Source organism: Artibeus jamaicensis, unplaced genomic scaffold (genome assembly GCF_021234435.1).
Source record: "Artibeus jamaicensis isolate MK-2021 breed Jamaican fruit bat unplaced genomic scaffold, CSHL_Jam_final contig_252, whole genome shotgun sequence".
NCBI lineage: Eukaryota > Metazoa > Chordata > Mammalia > Chiroptera > Phyllostomidae > Artibeus > Artibeus jamaicensis.
In genome coordinates, this window is record NW_026521538.1 from 3,364,403 (window position 1) to 3,385,335 (window position 20,933).

At 37.8% G+C, this 20,933-nt stretch overlaps 1 protein-coding gene and 1 non-coding gene across 2 annotated transcripts in view; one reads left to right on the top strand and one right to left on the bottom strand.

Annotated features, from left to right (window-relative positions):
* The window catches only part of HPSE2 (heparanase 2 (inactive)), a 670,997-nt gene that overhangs the window by 606,237 nt on the left and 43,827 nt on the right, over positions 1-20,933 (bottom strand). The gene's annotated exons all lie outside the window — the stretch shown is intronic.
* Positions 440-546, top strand: LOC119044566 (U6 spliceosomal RNA). Its single transcript, XR_005081640.2, has one exon. It is a non-coding gene; the product is annotated as a U6 spliceosomal RNA (small nuclear RNA).

Here is a 20,933-nt window from a genome sequence, read left to right on the forward strand (position 1 = left end):
GGTTAGTTGTCACTACTTTATCTACCCTACTACAGTTAAACCCTGTGTTCCTTTTTTATATTATGCCATGGATGATCGGTTTTTAGAGAGGTTGAAAAACAGTATCGGTTTGACACAGACATGAAAAAAGAATGGTATTTAAAAACTAGTATCGAGCACAACATGTGCTCATTGCTACTGGGCTGCCATTACCTCTAGGCCCTCTTATAGACAGAACTATGAAAAGTGTATATATTTACTAACTGGTGTATACAACTTATGTACATTTCTATATGTATTTACCTGTGTATCTATTAAAAGGAGAAAAGAACACATTGGTTCATATTGATGCCTCCAACTCTAATCCAGTACCAAAGAGTTCATTCTAGCATTTCCATTTATTTAATTGTAACTTCTTTCTCTGACAATGAGAATTATGCTTATCAACAATACATTTACTGTGCTCCCTTCGTCAGCACATATACTAAAATTGGAATGATACAGAGAAGATTAGCATGGCCCCTGCGCAAGGATGACACACGAATTCATAAAGCATTCCATATTTTTGGAAAGAAGTATCCCAAGTCATGAAATCCAAAGACCTACAACCAAGATTAATCTATCCAGCAAAGCTTTCATTTAGAATGGAAGGGCAGATAAAGTGCTTCTCAGATAAGATCAAATTCAAGGAGTTCATCATCACCAAGCCCTTATTATATGAAATGTTAAAGGGACTTACCTAAGAAAAAGAAGATAAAAAAGATGAACAGTGAAAGGACAGCAAACTCACAGTTATTAACAACCACACCTAAAACAAAAGCAAACTAAGAGGACAGCTAGATCAGGAGCAAAACCATAGAAATGAAGATCACATGGAGGGTTAGCTACAGGGGAGTGGGAGAATGAGAAGGTGGGAGAAGGTACAGAAAATAATAGCACAGACGGTAGGCAGAAAATAGACAGGGGGGAGGGCAAGAATAGCATGGGAAATATAGAATCTAAAGAACTTGAGACATGTGGTCACAAACTAAAGGGGGAAAATGGTGGGGGAAAGGGGTGTGCAGGGTGGAGGGGAATGAAAGGGGGAATAGAACTGTAATGGCATAATCAATAAAATATATTAAAAAAACAATACATTTACTTATTTGCTCAACAGTAGCATACATGCAGAGAAACAAATTTATCATTTTTCAGTTCAGAATTTTGCTTCAGTTCTTTTTTCATTAGCCTTACAGTGTCATCAAAATAAAGCTATTTAGATCAGCTCCTTTCTTCTGCAAGCCTTCAGTGGAATTGTGTCATTCATTGTAATACAGTTAGATTCACCTGTAAATCTACATTCCATCTTTGGTTTCCCCAACATCCTGGTTGATTTTTCAAAATTTGAAGAGAGTGATATTCACTCTTTGTTACATTAACAATTTCATGACTTTTAAAAATTGCATAGAATCATGTTTCCACTAGCTCATTACCACACAAAACACACTGATCAGCCAAGAAACTCCTTCACAATACCCCTACATCATCAATTCCTTCTTCCATTCTCACCAGCACACATTGATCTGTTGTTTTCTGGTTTGAGGTTTCTGTCCTTACAGGTAACTTTGTCATTTTCAGAAGTCGTATCAGTGGAATCACACAATATGTAGCCTTTGGGATATAGCTTCATACACTTAGCAAAATTTATTTAAGATTCATCCATGTTATTGTGAATCAATAATTAATTATTTTTTATTAGTGAATAGTATTCCATTGATACAACATTCTGAAAAACACAAAACTATTGGTAGGGACCCACTGAAGGAAATCTGGGTTGTTTCCAATTTGGGGCAATGAATAAAGCTTCTACAAACATGCATGTACAGGTTTTCCCATTAACATAAGTTTTCAATTGACTTGGGTAAATTTCTAGAAGCAAGACTACAGGGCCATATAGGTGGATGTTTAGCTTTATAGGAAACTGTCAAACTCTTTTCTAGAGTAGTTGTACTAATTTTAATTCTCAGCACTCAATAAGAGATCCAGCTGCTCCACATTCACAGCAGCACTCAGTGTTGTCAATCTGTTTGTCAGATATTCTAATAGGTCTGTAGTGATACCTCATTGCAGTTTTAATTTCCATTCACTAATAACAATGATATTTAACATATTTTATATACTTATGTTTTTATCCAAATATGTCCTTACATGAAGTGTCTGTTCATATTCTTTTGCCTGTAATTAACTCAGTTCCATTTTTTTTATTTTTAAAGTTCTCTGTAAGTTCTGGATACAAATCCTTTATCAGATTTGTGATTCTAAAAATATTTGCTCCCAAAATTAAATAGGAACATGCAAAAAAATGAAACTAGACTACCAACTTACACCATACACAAGCATAAGCTCAAAATAGAAGTCATGAAACATAAAAATCCTAGAAGAAAACATAGGCAGTAAAATCTCTTGTAGCAATAATTTTGCTGATTTATCTCCTTGGGCAAAAGAAACAAAGGAAAAACAAACAAATGGGACTACATCGAACTAAAAAGCTTTTGCACAGAAAAGGAAATCATGGACAAACAGAAAAGGGACCCCACTACATGGGATAATATTTGCCAATGATACATGAGATAAGGGGTCAATTTCCAAAATATATAAAGAACTTACATGATTTAACACCAAGAAGACAAACAATCCAATTAAAAAATGGGCAAAGGATCTGAATAGACACTTTTTCAAAGAGAACATACAGATGGCCAATAGATATATAAAAAGATGCTCAACATCACTAATATTCAGAAAAATGCAAATTAAAGCCACAATGACATATCATCTCATGCTTTTCAGAATGGCTATCATCAATAATCAACAAACAAGAAGTATTGGGGAGGATGTGGATGGAAGTGAACCCTGTGCACTGTTGGTATGAACGCAGATTGGTGCAGCCACTGTGGAAAATATGTAGGTACCTCAAAAAATTAAAAATGAAACTGTCTCATAACCCAGCAATTTTACTACTGGAACTATATCCAAAGAAACCTGAAACACTAATTCAAAAGGATAGATGCACCCCTATATTTGTTGCAGCATTATTTACAATAACCAAGACCTGGAAATAGCCCAAGTGCCATAAGTAGATGAGTAGACAAAAAAGCTGTTGTACATTTACACAATGAAATGCTATTTGGCTACTGTAAATAATGTAAATAAATTATTGTAAATATAGAAAAAGAAAATCTTACCTTTTGCAAAAGCATGGCTGGACATAGAGATTATACTAAGTGAAACAAGACAGTCAGAGAAAAATATACGATCTCACTTATATGTAGAATCTAATCAACAAAATAATGTAACAAATGAAATAGAAACAGCAGCAGAGATACATAGAACAGACTAATAGCTATCAGAAGAGAGTGGAGTTGGGGGACTTGGTGAAAAAAGTGAAGGCATTAAGCAAAAAGAATATATATATGACACACAGAGACACAGACAACAATATGGTGATCACCAGAAAAAAGGGATGTGGGGGGAGATGGAAGTGGGCATAGGAAGATAAATGGTCATGGAAAGAGACTTGACTTTGGGTGGTGAGCATACAATTCAGTATGCAAATGATGTTTTATTAAATTGAATACTTGAAACATGTGTGGTTTTATTAACCAGTGTCATCCCAATAAATTAAAATAAATCACCTCTAACTCAGTGATTTTCAACCAGTGTGCCACAAGAATTTTGAAAACAGGCAATACTGACTATTTAGTCAGAGACACTGACCTCTTTTCCCTCAGATTGTCAAATTAAAAACTGACAACAGCCAACACACATGCAAAAACTTGCTCCCAGCCTGTTGCTCCATTTTTCATTCTCTTTACTGGGACTTTCACCAAGCAAATGTTTTAATTTTGATAAAATATAGTTTATCAACTTTTTATTTTATGTATCATACTTTTGATATTGTATCTTAAAATTTTTCAATTCCAAGGTCACACAGATTTCTCCTACCTTTTGTCCTAGAAGTTTTGTGTTTTATATTTAGGTATATGATCAACTTTGAAACAATGTTTATAAAAGTGTGAAGCATACATCAAGGTTTATGTTTTGACAATAGGAACTTCAAATTGTTCCAGTACCATTTGTGGAAAAGACTTCTTTTCTGCATTGAACTGCCTTTGTACCTTTGTCAAAAATCAGTTCACATTATATGTGTGCCTCTATTTCTAAGTCTCTCTATTCTATCCCACTGATCTATGCATTTTTCCTTTACCAACTCCATATTCCCTCAATTACTGTGGCTTTATAGTAAGCCTTGAAATCAGGTAATGTGATTCTGTTATCACAGAAGAACAGCTTTGCTCTTCTTTTTCAAAATTATTTTGCCTATTCTAGTTCCTTTGAGTGTATGTGTATTTTCTGTGGCCTCAATTGGAATTGAGCTGAATCTATGAATTACATATTAGGAAGAATTTATTCTTGAAAATATTGAATCTTCTAATCCATCAATATGTTATAGCTCTCTTCATTTGATTTCTTTCATCACAGTTTTATAGTGTTCAGCATAACATTCTGTATACATTTTGTTAGACTGATACCTTTTGATGCTATTATAAATGTTAGTTTTTGTAAATTTCAAATTCCAATGCTAAGTACATATATAGAAATATAATTCAGTTTCCTTTATTAACATTGTATTCTCCAGCACTGACAAACTAATTGTTCTAGGAACTTTTTTTACAGATTCTTTAGGATTTCTAAGGTAGATTATCATGTTATCAGCAAATAGAGACAATTTTATGTCTACCTTTCCAATCCATATGCCTTTTATTTGTCTTGCCTTATTGCACTGGCTAGAACTTCAAATATAATGTTGAATAAAAATGGCGAGAGTGAACATCCTAATTTCTCAATCTTAGGTAGTATTCAGTCATTTATCATTAAGAATGTTACTTGTTACTGTAACATTGTATGTTACAGTAACATTAACATTCTTAATGTTACTGTAACATTGTAACCTGGTAAGATACTTCTTACCAGGTTAAAGAACTTCCTTATTCTTCTTAGCTTGGTAGTTTTTACCATGAATGAATATTAAATTTTATTAAATGCTTTCTATGCTCTATTGAGATAATCAGCCTGTTAAATAAGTTAGACACACACACACATGCACACACACAGAGCTTGTAGGAGTTTATACTGCACGGAAGTTATAAATTAATTTGGAGACAATTTCAAGATAGTCTTCCTGTTCATGACATTATGCATTTTTATGTAGGTCTTCTTTAATGTTTTTCGAAAAGGTTTTACAATGTTTTCTATTAAAATTTAGTACATTTCTTAGACTTATTCAAACATACTATGTTTTTTTCTGGCATTATTTTTATACTAAAGTATAAACTGTGTATGATTTATACTAAGTTCTAAATTATCCATAGTTTATTAAAATGCACCTGGTTTGTTATATAAAGCTTGAATTTAGCAATCTTGGCTCTGTTATTATTTCTAACCATTTGTGACTAGATGTTCATGAATTCTTTATGTAACCAATTATACATCTGCTAATAAAAACAAGTTTGTTTCTTCCTTATTAATTCTTATATTTTATTTACTTTTCTTATTTGTTGGAAGACATAGGACTCTTCCATTTCTGCTTACCTTACAATCGGAGACATTGGCTGCCTTTGTTCAAAGCTGTTTGTGTACTGAACAGTTTCAAAAGAAAGAGATACCTCCTTCCAGATCAAAGGGAAGGAATGCTTAGTATCCAATATAATAAAAATAGTATTCCCATCTGGGGTAAAGGGCAGGACTGTTTACTTCTCAATATAAAAGATTCAGGTTCCCTAATTTCAGGGTTCCCCTCCTGTTACACAACCCACTGCATGTGCAAGTATCGCTTAGCATTTTTATTGTCCTTTGAGAACTGAGATGCAGCAAAAGAGTTCAAAAATGTGCTGATACTCTACCACAGAAATTGCTATAAAAAATAAACTGTGTTGTGTCTGACACAGGAGTCTCATATCTTCTGCCAGCATCCATGTGACTCTGGCAGCATACCTGGTTAGCTTGCATGTAGAGTAAAACCTCTGACTTTTCACTTTTTTTTTTCATTTTATTTTTTTAATACATTTTATTGATTATGCCATTACAGTTCTATTCTCACCCTTCACTCCCCTCCACCCTGCACACCCCTCCCCCACCATTCCCCCCCTTTAGTTTGTGACCACATGTCTCAAGTTCTTTAGATTCTATATTTCCTCTACTATTCTTACCCTCCCCCCTATCTATTTTCTACCTACTGTCTATGCTACTTATTTTCTGTACCTTCTCCCACCTTCTCCTTCTCCCACTCCCCTGTAGCTAACCCTCCATGTGATCTTCATTTCTATGGTTCTGCTCCTGATCTAGCTGTCCTCTTAGTTTGCTTTTGTTTTAGGTGTGGTTCTTAGTAACTGTGAGTTTGCTGTCCTTTCACTGTTCATCTTTTTTATCTTCTTTTTCTTAGGTAAGTCCCTTTAACATTTCATATAATAAGGGCTTGGTGATGATGAACTCCTTGAATTTGATCTTATCTGAGAAGCACTTTATCTGTCCTTCCATTCTAAATGAAAGCTTTGCTGGATAGATCAATCTTGGATATAGGTCTTTGGTTTTCATGACTTGGAATACTTCTTTCCAGCCCCTTCTTGCCTGTAAGGTCTCTTTTGAGAAATCTGCTGACAGTCTGATGGGAACTCCTTTGTAGGTGACTGTCCCTTTAACTCTTGCTGCTTCTAGGATTCTCTCCTTCATTTTAATGTTGGCTAATATAATGATGATGTGCCTTGGTGTGTTCCTTCTTGGATCCAACTTCTTTGGGACTCTCTAAGCTTCCTGGATTTCCTGGAAGTCTATTTCCTTTGCCAGATTGGGGAAATTCTCCTTTATTATTTGTTCAAATAAGTTTTCCACTCTTGGCTGTTCTTCTTCCCCTTCTGGTACCCCTATAATTTGGATGTTGGAGCGTTTAAAGATATCCTGGAGGTTCCAAAGCCTCTCCTCATTTTTTTTTGAATTCTTGTTTCTTCATCCTTTTCTGTTTGGTCATGTTTTTCCTCTTTCTGGTCCACTCCTTTGAGTCCCAGTTTCCTTTCCATAACTATTGGTTTCCTGTGCATTTCCATTCATTTCAATTAGTTTAGCCTTCATATGTTCCTCTAATTTGTGACTATAATCAATCAGTTTTGTGAGCATCCTGATCACCAGTGTTTTGAACTGTGCATGTGAAAGTTTTGCTATTTCTTCATCGCTTAGATTTATTGTCTCTGGGGCTCTGAGTTGTTCTTGAGCCATGTTTTTGCTCTGTTCGCACCTGTTAGGTACAAGGAGGTGTTCACCAGGGCTAGGCCACCCAGTTCGCTGGTTTGTGATGCTATATGTGGGGGTGGGGTCAGAGAAGAACAATGGCGGTTCCCTCTGCCACTTTCCGCCACTGGGGCCTGCAAAATCTGTCTCATCGCTTCGCTCCCTCACTGGTTTATCTAAGCTCGAATGTGTGACTATGGTCAGCCCTCAGTGAGTCCAGCGCCTTGCACCCTCAGTGGGTCTGCCCACTACTCCACACCTGGGATCCACCCACGGTTGCTGGCACACCTGGGTTGCGTGCCCTGGTTGGTCCAGTGGATCTTTCCTGCACAACCCTGCTCTGCTGCTGGCTCTGCCCCTCTTACCAGTTTGGCTGAAGGTTTCGTTATTGTCAGACTTCTGGGTAGTTCAATTTTTTGTGGTTTGGCTGCATTTTTGTTGCTAAAACTTTGTTCTTTTTAAACTTGGTTGTGTGAGAAGATGCCGTGCTTCCACCTACACCTGCATCTTGGCAGAAGTCTCTCACTGTTCTTAATATTATTGTGCCAGCTAGAACCTCCAGTACAAAGGTGAACTGAGGGTTTAGTTGGCTTGTTCCTGACTTTCTCACCATTAAGCATAATAACTGATTTAGATTCTTGGTGGATATCTTAGTTGATATTCTTTTTCAGGTTATGCGGAATGGTTAAAAAGTTCCTAATTAATTTAACTTGGAAAATTGTTGCCCTAGTAGTCTAAAAGAATTGATACAGCTTTTAAAAATGGCTCCCCTTAAAATCAAAAATAGGGAAGGAATTTCCAGGAGAGAGCTACTGTAATTTAAAGGAAAAGTTATTCATTATATCCTGTAGGACATTTGACATTCTTGGCCCCCAGATACAAGTTGCATCCCTAGTGTCAATGATGGGAAATCCCCAACCCATTTTAAAAAATGTTCTCCAGAGCATAGGTTGGCAGACTTTTTCTATAAGAGTCAGTACATATTTTAAGTTTTGTGGGCCATACAGCTTCTGATGGTGTTACTCAATTCTACTGTTGTAATGCAAAAGCAGCAAGAGACAATGCATAAATAAATGGGCATGATTGTGTCTTAATAAAACTTTATAAAAACAGATGGTGGCAACATTTGCCCTGCAGGCCATATACTTTGATGACTCCTACTCTAGAATGATGGATAAATGGTAGAATAGTCTTAAGTCACAGATAAGGAAACTGGGGTCAGGGATGAAGTGATTGGCCCAGCACTTTTTTTAATCCTCACCCAAGGATATGTTTATTGATTTTAGAGAGAGGGGAAGGGGACAGAGAAAGAAACATCAATGTGAACAAGAAACACCAGTCAGCTACCTCCTGTACACACCCTGACTGGGGATCAAACTCACAACATTTTTGGCGTAGAGGACCATGTTCCAACCAACTGAGCCACCTGACCAGAGCTTGCCCAGTGTTTTGATTGCACAGTATTTTGTACTAAGCAAAGATTAGAACTTAGACCCCCTAACTGCTGGTGCTCTTCCCACTATATATCACCCAGCAAAATAAATGACACCCTGGCAGAAACCACCTCTGCAAGTTTTTTTTTATCTATTTCTACTAAATGTACGCAAATATATATGCTTACTCAGCAGATGTCCATAAATATTCAAGTCTCTGCTCTGACTTCCTCTTCTGAGGTCTGCAGTATTTCTCTAGTCTTACGTAATTCCAAGGTGAAGACACCATTGTTCCACCTCAAGAATGCTCATGAAAGCAAGCAATAAAATTGGGTGGAAGGCTGAACCCAGAAACAGAGACTTCCCATAAAAAACTCAGAATAAATCATTCATCTGCTAACCATTTCACTTTTTAAAAGACATTTATTTATTTATTTATTTATTTATTTAGACAGTGGAAGGGAGGAAGAAAGAGAGGGAGAAGAATATCAATGTGTAGTTGCCTCTTGCATGCCCCCTACTGAGGACCTGACTCACAACCCAGGCATGTGTCCCGACTGGAAATCAAACCAGTGACCCTATGGTTCACAGGCTGGCCCTCAATCCACTGAGCCACACCAGCCATGGCTATCTGCCAAATATTTCTAAGGTTGTCCTTACAGTATTAAGCACAACCCTAATTTTTCATCTGTGCACATGATTCATATTCATTCAACTTGGAGTCTGTTTTCAAGTGCGAGTTCCTGCAGAACTGCAGCTAATACTAAACTACACAAAGCAGCAGGATGTACCACATCTATTTCTTTTCTTTCATCTGTAACTGCTGAAATACCATCCACAAAGATATTTTTATACCGATTAATTTTTCACAATAGTGCTAAATAAATGGACTCAAGGAAAGACTGTGTAATCATAAATATTTGTCAGTAGGGACACACACAGCTTGACATAAACCACTCGTTCTTAGAAGGGGACTGAGCTCAGACAAGAATAGTTACATAACCAGTCTTGGCCAAAACCAAGACATTTGCTGGTTTACTCAGTGTATCTGGGGCCATTTTATCCACAGCTGGCAGAATTCACACACAGGGTAGAAGACTGGACCAGACCAACTGAATTTCTTCCAACTGCAATATTTAGTATGAATTCATACAAAATAAGAGAATGTTACATCCTGGAGAAATCCTTACAGAAGATTTATTCAGCATGAAGTGCAGACAGAATTCAGATGTGGAAAGAGAAAACATAGATGTATAAAGAGATAAATGTAGCTTTGCACCAGTGGGCTACTCTCTTCCTCCTCACATCCAAATAGTAAAAACCACTCAGAAGTTCTAGTTAATTCCATTAACAGGAGGTTGCCAAAGAGACAATCTTACAAAAAATGGTTTAGAATTTACTTCACCAAAGCAGCAATCATGAATGCCAATTAGAGCTAATGGCCTGGCACATTTGGTCATTGAGCAGCAATAATCTTGGATGGCAATGTCCATTGCAATCAGATATCTTCAAATCTTTTGTAACTAAATAAATAACAGGCAAGAACAGTAGTCAACAATTACACTTAATACATGCTTTCTGATGAATAAGAGGAAAAATACCTAAGCACTGCATTAGGGTCAGTAGCACTTGACTTCATTCTGTGCCTGAAAAAACTAAGAGCTTATTTGAGAGTTGACTTTCCCTCACTGTATGTGCAGACTGGCTAAGAATAGAATGTACATATGAAGTCTGTCTAGTAAGTATCCAGCCATGTAGTGAAAAATAGAGACATTTATTGAAGAAGACACAAGATACAAGAAATATTGTACATAGGACAATGATATCTCAGTCCCCTTCAAAGTAGACACTTTGGGACCTCACACAGTTCTCCCAATTGCCATGAACTGCCCTGTCATATTTTCCTGAATCCAACTGATGGTCTGAAATCTTTTGCTTTTCAAAGGTGATTTTAGTTTCGGGAAAAGACAGAAGTCAGGGCACCAAATCTGGAATGTAGGGGGGATGAGTCATCTGGGTGGTTTGATCTTTAGCCAAAATACTCTGTAGCAGATGTGATGTATGAGAGGGCAAGTTGCTGTGATGAAGATGTCAGTCACCAGTTGCCCACAGCTGCAGCCTTCTGAATCATCTGAATAGTTTCCACAGAGAAATGCTCAAGCTTAACACAAAATCTGATGCAGGTTTGTTGTTCTACTCACTGTCATTTTGAATGCAACAGCCACACAGTATACACACTCACTCAACACTGTCTACTGTTCCCACTGACCACTACAGTAAGGTCGTCATTGTTCACACATGCGCATTCCAGTCCATTCTCCTTGGCTACCAGGTTACATTAATGTTGTGCAAACCGTTTTCATTATATTAACAATGGTTGGACTTTTCCCAGAAAAGTTTCTCTTTGGATCTTTGGCTTAGCATCATTTAGATATACTGTAAATTCTCCAATGGACAATGTGTAATCCAAAGCTGCTAAATATCAGAAAACAAAACAATTCTAAAGAAAGTAAGACAAAAGTTTAGACATGTGAACTCTTAATAAGGATTTGTCAAGCATCTTCATTTCCTTGCCTAACTTGGAAGCAAACCAAATTTCCTCATGTAGATGGCTTTGGAGCCTCCTAGTGGCAGCCTCAGGGGACCCACAGCACTAAGGAATCCTGGAAAGGACCAGACTTTCAAGAGAGTGTTAGTTATGCTGATGATAAATTCATACAAACACATCAGCTCCTACAATATATTCAACATACTATATTGGACATCAGAAATGCAAATATGAATAAATTTTGTCTCAAACATCATGGAGCTCACGACCTACTATATAACAAGTAAGAACAGAAATAACTATAAAACAATGAAATAAGCACTTAAAATCTGCATTCATAGGGAAAGGGGGTGAAGACAGAAGTGTGTAATAAAGAGGGTTGACTTCTTAGTCAAATCTTTATTAAAGGATAAGTAGAAGTCTATCTGGTAGAGAATCCAGATACATCATATATTTTCATACCTTTGCTAATTCTGCTTCCTGTTTGAAATATTCCTTTTTCCATATACCATACTTAGAATACTAAGACTGGAGTACAGTAAAATAGGAAAAAAAACTGGAGAAAGAAGCTGGGAGCAAATGTTTGAGTGCCTTTATAGTTTGAGATTTATCTTCCAGGCTCTAAAGAGATGTCAGAGGCTCTAAATAAAAGAAGTGACCTACTGAAGACTATATACAAGAATAATCTAACAGCAATATGAGGAATATATTAGGAAAATTGGGAAGCAGAGGGACCCATTGATCTGTGACTACTAGTCCAGGGGAGAGGTAAGACAGGTTGGCAATACAGGTTGGCAACTAGCAAGAAAGAAGATTCCAGAGTTAAAGACAACTGTACCTGACAGCCAAATGAATATGGGAGATTAGACTCAGAAAAGAATCAAAATAGTACAATGTTTTCCTTATAAGACAAGGTAGACAGTGATGCCATTAACCATGGTAGGGAACACAGGCAAAGTCTAGGGAATGAGTAATAATGAAAACTTTAGTAAATTTTATTTAGGGTACATATTAGATCTGGGCTTTGTTTTAAAAAGCTAGAAAGTATCTGCAAATTTCAAAAGTCTGAAAAAAATTATAATCATATGAAAATAACCAGAAGAGTTATAACCTCTACTAAAATATTACTCCTTATTGATATAGGTAAAAGAATAATTACTTCTAATTTGGTAGATATCACCCTGAAATTGATCCAGTATCAGGGAACTAATCTCTCATTAGACAATAAAAATTTTCTAATAAAGATGAACATCTTATTCCCCTGACTTTTGTCCTCTTTGGCTTATCAAAAAATACCAGTCCGCCCTGGCTGGTGTAGCTCAGTGGATTGGGTGTGGGTCTGTGAACCAAAGGATCACGGTTCGGTTCCCTGTCAGGGCACATGCCTGGGTTGCAGGCCAGTTCCCAGAAGGGAACACACGAGAGGCAACCATACATTGATATTTCTCTCCCTCTCTCCTTCCCTTCCCCCTCTAAAAATAAATAAATAAAATATTTTTTTAAAAAAACAGTCCTTCAAGGAATTCCTTGATTTCCATCTTTGCACAAAGCTTTATTTTATCCCTTCAAGGCCTTATAGTTAATTTATTAGGTTAACATATCTGAACTCTCAGAGTACTTAGCATCGATAATATTCTACTACACTGTCCTTTATAATTTCCTAAACTTAGGAGTTTTATGAAAATTTAGTTGTGTTTCTCCAACTATATTTAAGTTCCTTAAAGGAGTAAGACGAGAACCTAATGCCCTCAGCCAGAAGGCCAACTAATCAACTATGCCTCTGTCCTCACGTTTTACAAATGACAAAGTTGGGCCCACAAAGTCAAACAACTTGACCAGGGTTCACACAAACTAGTTGCAGACCTCAGACTGAAACTAGGTACCCAGAGTTCTAGTACTGTATCTTTATGCTTTCAGATGTCCCATAAGTATTTAGTGAGCTACTTGTACTGTTATGCTTCCTTTTGTATGAGGCACTTTTGCATCTTAATAGGATATATTCAAATACCTTTGACCCAAATTGCTGACTATTTAATGGTGGAATTGAAAGCACCGTGGAAGACAATAAGGAAGATATTTGGGAACAGGGAAATATTCTGGAAAATTTAAAATCCTATCACAAATTTTCACATCCAATCATGATAAAATAACATAAATCAGATTAACTCTCCTACCTTAAATAACTTAAAAGCAAGCCAAGATATATGAAACAATGGTTTCAGATATTGGAAAACAGAAAGTGCAAGGCAGTGATCCCTGAGGAAGGAAAAACAAACAAAGTGAACCCTGTGATGCCCTATTTCACTACCTGGGAAGAGCTTTCAGGTTGTAGTACAGGGAGGGGAAACTCAAACAAAACTCAGCAGTCTTGCTAAGTTGAGGAGGAAGAGTTCAAAGTAACTAGAATTTATAGAAGATAATACAGGAGAAGTGGGAGATACACAAAGAGCAGGAGATCCAGAGATCTGAAGTGGAGCCACCTAGCATCTCTGGGTAATGACCTGCCATATGTGAGAAAACTACCAAGGCAAGAGAAAGAATCACAAGAAAGAAGTAAGTGAAGCAATCACCACAGCCTATACAGAACCAGAACAGGTCATGTTCTGAGCAGCCAGACTGAAAAGACCTCATAACACACAAGGCAGGGTATGGATGTCCAAATGTACTGCTTCAGAAAGGTATTATCTCAATAGAGAAGCCAAATTAGCCATAGACCACAGACTGTTTTTGATCACCATAACAAAGCTTAGAAAATCAAACAGACTCTAAGGACTCTGATTAACTTCATCCTCCAAAAGACAAAAAAGATATTTAAAGAAATATCAGAAGATGGCAATGGAGTAGCACGGAGAGGATTCCAGTTCCTGTACACATGGGAGAAACTCCTGGCAGATCTACTGAGGAACAGTGCAATCAACCAGCAGTTCCCCAGCATTTATGAAAATAAGACACCAGAGATTGTGACGGACACTGAACGACCAGACAGCTGCAGGTCAGTGGGGTCTTGGGGACCTGAGTAAAGACGAGAGCAGCGGCGGGGGCCAGCGTCCTCAGCCTGCACCTATCGGCCTAGGTGCTGCTGCTGCAGTCGGGGTCCAGAGGCATCAGTCTGGGACCAGTGCCGGGGGCATCTGTCACAGGAACCCAAGCACCCAGTGGCCTCAGTAGGCAACCAGCACTGGGGGCATCTGCCACGGAGGACTCTTTGGGAGCCCAGCACCCGGTGGGTCTGCCTGGTGGGCAGACTCTTTGGGAGCCTTGGGCCTGCTGCAGAGTCCTTGGGAGAAAGCTGGGTCATCAGCTCCCTCCCTCCCCGTCTAAGCAAGGCTGGGCAACACCGGGCAGAGACCTGTCTACTTGAGTTTACAGAGAGGGTGACAAGGACAAAAGGGCCATGTTCGACTGTGGACTCTGTGGTCGCCAGCCAGGGAGACTTGAGAGGAGCACTGCTGTCACCGTCACCGGTCTGGCTGGGGATTGGGCTGGATTGAGAGGCAGGATTTCTGGAGAAGTTTTTTTTAGAAAGTGGACTGAGGTGTTCTCCTGTGACAGCAGCTTGACTTGCTTCCGACCCAGCCTGGCAGCAATCCAGAGGAGGGGCGGAAGCATTTGAGTTCCGCCACAGAACTGGGAAGGACCCTGCCAGATCCCATGGGACCCAAGCACCCCAGCCCACAGAGAGGACCCCCAGGGAAGATGCTCTGAAAAGAACCTAGATCCCCTTTGTGGAGCACTGGGGAGAGGCTAGCTCTTGGGAGAGCACTCTCAGAAAAACCACACCAATCGACCCACAGCCTGCCGCAACCAGAAAAACCGGGCTGGACACTTTGAAACCAACAAGGGATTTTTTTTTTGGTGTTTTTTTTTTCTTTAGTAACTTTTCTTTTAGTAACCTTATATATTTTTTAATTTTATTATTGTTTTATCTTTCAACACTTTGTTCCTCTCCTTTCTTTTTTCCTATTTTAGTCTTTCTTTCTTTCTTTCTTTCTTTCTTTCTTTCTCTCTAAACTTATTGCTTTTTCCTCCCTTCTCCTGCCTTTTTTTGTTTGTTGCTTTGTTTTCTTTTACCCACAAGAGACACAAACAACTGGGAACTGCGAAAAGACCAGAATGGGACCCAATGAGGGGTATCCCAACAGTAGATTAGAGACAGAGAGACAAATTTCACTTTGCTATAGCAGAGAAGCCACAAATTGCGGCATATTTGTATTTTTTTCATTATTCTTACCTTTATATTTTAATAGTATCTTTGTATTCCTCCCCTTTCTGTACAGGCTTCTTAGTCTTAGCTGGTTATATTGCATTATTTGACAGGTTTCGCCTGTTTTCTCCTCCACAGTGTATTGCTAATTTTCTATACTTCACACCACTTGTTTTCCTTTAGCACACTACCCAAAGCTCTATACCCCCTATTCAGACAGATCACATAGAGTCTTGTCATATGATTGTTGCTCTAAGATTATTGTAAATAACAGCTGTTCTATACAACTGTAAATACTTCACAACACATCTCCCAGATCTCAGCCCACTTTACAGGTTCCTGAATTCTATTACTATAGTGATTAACTCTATTTGCTCACACACTACACCTATTTACTATTCTTTACTCTCACTTTACCTCAAAATCTAACTGCCCGCAACCTCACTGCTTTCTACACACAACTCACAAGACTTCCCTCCCCAACAAGAGACTTATCTTTTGTCCATCCTTTCTTAAAAGTGGCAAGTTGGGTTGAAGATTACGCTTAACACTATATATAGACTAAAGATCTTATATCTCTTCTCTACCAGCTGTGACTGTAAATATCTCTTCTGCTGTCATAAACCATTTTGCCTCTCCCTCCAACTGATCACACACACAAAAAAGAAGTAGGTGGAAGGGGAGAACATCAAGATACCTGAAGGAGACTGCACCACTGAATTTCACAGGTATTCTATCACAGAAGTTCACACCATAAACCCAGGGAGTCAGAACAGATTTAAGAAGCTGAGGCAAACAAGAAGAGTCACATGAATAGCAGGAAGACAAAGAAATAACCCCCAAATGAAAGGAAAGGAGGAAGCCTCAGAAAGAATGTTAGATGAAATAGAGGCAAGTCAACTATCAGATATTGAATTCAAAGCACTGGTTATCAGGAAATTCACACAGCTCACAATGAGCTACCAGAAACTACAGGGGAGCTATAGTGAACTCACCACAAACTATATCAACATGAAAAATAAAATAGAAACTATCAGCAAAGGCCAAGAGGGAATGAACAATACAATTTCTGAACTTAAGAACACAGTAGAAGGAATCAAAATCAGGATCAATGAAGCAGAAGATCAGATCAGCAAGTTGGAGGGCAAAGTAGAAAAAAACTCTCAGAAAGAGCAAGAAAAGGAAAAGAGGCTCAGAAAGAATGAAGAGGGATTAAGAGAAATGCAAGACAATATGAAAGGTAATAATATCCAAATAATAAAAATACCGGAAGGAAAAGAAGAAGAACAAGGGATAGAAAACCTATTTGAAAAAGTAATGATGGAAAACTTTCCTAATTTGATGAGAGAGGAAAAAAACACACAAATCCAGGAATCACACAGAGTCCCAATCAAGAGGAACCCAAGGAGGCCCACTTCAAGACACATCATCATTAAAATGGCAAAATTCCAAGACAAAGAGAGGATCTTAAAGGCAGCAAGGGAGAAAAAGAAAGTAACATACAAGTGATCCCCAATAAGGTTAGCCACTGACTTCTCAATGGAAACACTCCAAGCAAGAAGAGAATGGCAAGAAATATTCCAAGTCATGAGAACCAGAGGCCTACAACCAAGGCTACTTTACCCAGCAAGGCTCTCAATCAAGATAGAAGGCCAAAGAAAGAGCTTCCAAGACAAAAGAAGTCTAAAAGAATACACCTCCAACAAACCAGCATTGCAAGAGATTCTAAAGGGACTGCTTTAAGGAAAGGAAGGAAAAGAGAGAGACAGAGAGGAACACAGGTACAAAAATGGCAATGAATAAGTACCTATCAATAATAACCTTAAACGTAAATGGATTAAATGCTCCAATCAGAAGACATAGAATAGCTGAATGGATACGAAAGCATGACCCACACATATGCTGCCTACAAGAGACCCACCTCAGGACAAAAGACCATCACAGACTAAAAGTGAAGGGCTGGAAACAGATTTTCCAAGCAAATGGACAGAAAAAAAAAGCTGGGGTAGCAATTCTCACATCAGACAAAATAGACTTCAAAAAGAGGGCCATAAAGAGAGACCCAGAAGGTCACTTCATAATACTCAAGGGAGAAATCCATCAAGAAGACATTAACATCGTAAATATATATGCACCCAACATAGGAGTACCCAAATATATAAAGAAAATCTTAGAGGACTTCAAGAAAGATATTGACAGCAACACAATTATAGTAGGGGATTTTAACACCCCACTGTCAAAAATGAACAGATCTTCCAAACAAAATACCAACAAAGATATTTTAGCATTAAACAACACCCTACATGAAATGGACTTAACTGATATATATAGAGCCCTTCATCCCAAAGAAGCTAAATACACATTCTTTTAAAATGCACATGAAACATTTTCCAAGATAGACCACATGACAGGACACAAAACAGGCCTCGACAAATTCAAGAAAATTGAAATCATACCAAGCATTTTCTCTGACCACAAGGGACTGAAATTGGAAACCAACCCCAAAGGAAAAAACCCAAAACACCCCAAATCATGGAGACTGAATGGCATGCTATTAAACAACAAATGGGTCAAGAATGAAATTAGGGAAGAAATCAAAAAGTTTCTGGAAACAAATGAAAATGAACTCACAACAACCCAAAACTTATGGGACACAGCGAAAGCAGTCCTAAGAGGGAAGTGCATAGCAATACAGCCTTACCTAAAGAAGATAAAAACATTTCAAACAAACAACCTACCTTTACTACGCTGGCAAGAGCTCGAGAAACCACAACAAAGACAGCCCAGAGCAAGCAGAAGGAAGGAAATAACCAAGATCAGAGCAGAATTAAATGACACAGAGACTAAGAGGACAATTGTAAGGATCAATGAATCTAGGAGCTGGTTTTTGAAAAGATAAACAAAATTAACAAGCCATTAAGTAGGCTCATCAACAAAAGGGAGAGGACCCAAATAAACACAATCAGAAATGAAAGAGGAGAGATTACAACTGACATCACAGAAATAGAAGGAATTGTAAGAAATTACTATGAATAACTGTATGCCAAGAAATTTGAAAACCTAGGTGAAATGGACAAATTTCTAGAAAAAATACCATGTTCCAAAACTTAATAAAGAAGAAGCAGGAAGCCTGAACAGACCAGTAACAGCAGATGAAATTGAAGCAGTAATCAAAAATATCCTGTCACACAAAAGCCCTGGACCAGATGGTTTCACAGGAGAATTCCACAAAGCATTTAAGGAAGAGCTAACTCCTATCCTTCACAGACTATTCTAAAAAATCCAAAATGATGAAAGACTCCCAAACTCTTTTTATGAAGCCAGCATCATACTAATTCCAAAACCAGATAGAGACACAACAAAGGAAGAAAACTTCAGGCCAATATTGCTGATGAACATAGACGCTAAAATCCTCAACAAAATATTGGCGAATCACATTCAACAATACATTAAAAAGATCATACACCATGACCAAGTGGGATTCATCCCAGGGATACAAGGATGGTTCAACATTCACAAATCAGTAAATGTAATACATCACATAAACAAAAGCAAAGACAAAAATCACACGATCATATCAATAGATTTGGAAAAAGCTTTTGATAAGGTACAACACCCATTGATGATAAAAACACTCAGCAAAGTGGGAATAGATGGAGCATTTTTCAATATAATAAAGGCCCTATATGAGAGACCTACAGCCAACATCATATTCAATGGGCAAAAACTAAAATCTTTTCCACTAAGATCAGGAACAAGATAAGGTTGTCCACTTTCACCACTTCTATTCAATATATTGTTGGAAGTTTTAGCTACAGCGATCAGACAAGAAAAGGAAATAAAAGGCATCCAAATTGGAAAGGAGGAAACAAAACCGCCATTGTCTGCAGATGACATGATAGTGTACATGGAAAATCCTATAGACTCTACCAAAAAACTGCTCAAGCTAATAAATGAATTTGACAAAACAGTGGGATACAAAGTTAATATCCAGAAATCAAAGGCATTTTGTATACTACCAATGAAACAGCAGAAGATGAAATCAAGAAAAAGATCCCATTCAATACAGCAAAAAGAAAAATAAAATATCTGGGAATAAACCTAACCAAGGAAGTAAAAGACCTGTATACAGACAACTACACAACATTGAAGAAAGAAATCAAGGAAGCCATAAACAAATGGAAACATATACCGTGTTCATGGATTGGAAGAATTAACACCATCAAAATGTCCATACTACCCAAAGCAATATACAGATTCAATGCAATACTTATTAAAGTACCAATGACATATTTCACAGATATACAACAAACACTTCAAAAATTTATATTGAACCATAAATGACCCCGAATAGCAGCTGCAATTTTGAGAAAGAAGAACAAGGTAGGAGGGATCACAATACCCAATACCAAACTGTATTACAAGGCCACTGTAATCAAAACAGCCTGGTACTGGCATAAAAACAGGCACATACACCAATGGAACGGAACAGAACAGAGAGCCCAGAAATAAACCCAAGTCTCTACGGGCAACTAAAATTCGACAAAGGGGGCAGTAACATAAAATGGAGTCAAAATAGCCTCTTCAACAAATGGTGTTGGGAGAACTAGACAGCTATGTGCAAAAAAAAAATGAAACTTGAGCACTAACTTACACCATTCACCAAAATAAATTCAAGGTGGATAAAAGACTTAAATATAAGCCGTGACACCATAAAATCCTAGAGGAGAACACTGGCAGGAAATTCTCAGCTATTTCATGCAGCAACATTTTTACTGATATGTTCCCTAGAGCAAGGGACATAAAGGAAAGAATAAACAAATGGGATCTCATCAAAATAAAAAGCTTCTGCAGGGCTAAAGAAGACAGTATTAAGATAAAAAGAGAACCAACTGTTTGGGAAAACATATTTGCCAATGATACCTCAGACAAAGGTTTAATCTCCAAAGTATACAAAGAACTTACATGACTCCACTCTAAGAAGACAAGCAACCCAATTTAAAAATGGGCAAAGGACTTGAACAGACACTTCTCCAAGAAGAACATCCAGAGGATTCGGAGACGCATGAAACAATGCTCAGCTATCAGAGAGATGCAAATTAAAACCACAATTAGATACCACTTCATACCAGTCAGAACTGCCATCATAAACAAAGCAACAAACAACAAATGTTGGAGAGGTTGTGGGGAAAGGGGGACCCTAGTTCACTGTTGGTGGGAATGCAGACTGGTACAACCACTATGGAAAACACTATGGAATTTTCTAAGAAAACAAAATGAACATGCCTTTTGACCCAGCAACACCACTGTTTAAGGATTATATCCTAAGAACCCTGAAACACCAATCCAAAAGAACCTATGCACACCAGTGTTCATAGCAGCACAATTTACAATAGCCAAGAGTTGGAAGCAACCTAGATGCTCATCAGTAAATGAATGGATGAAAAAACTA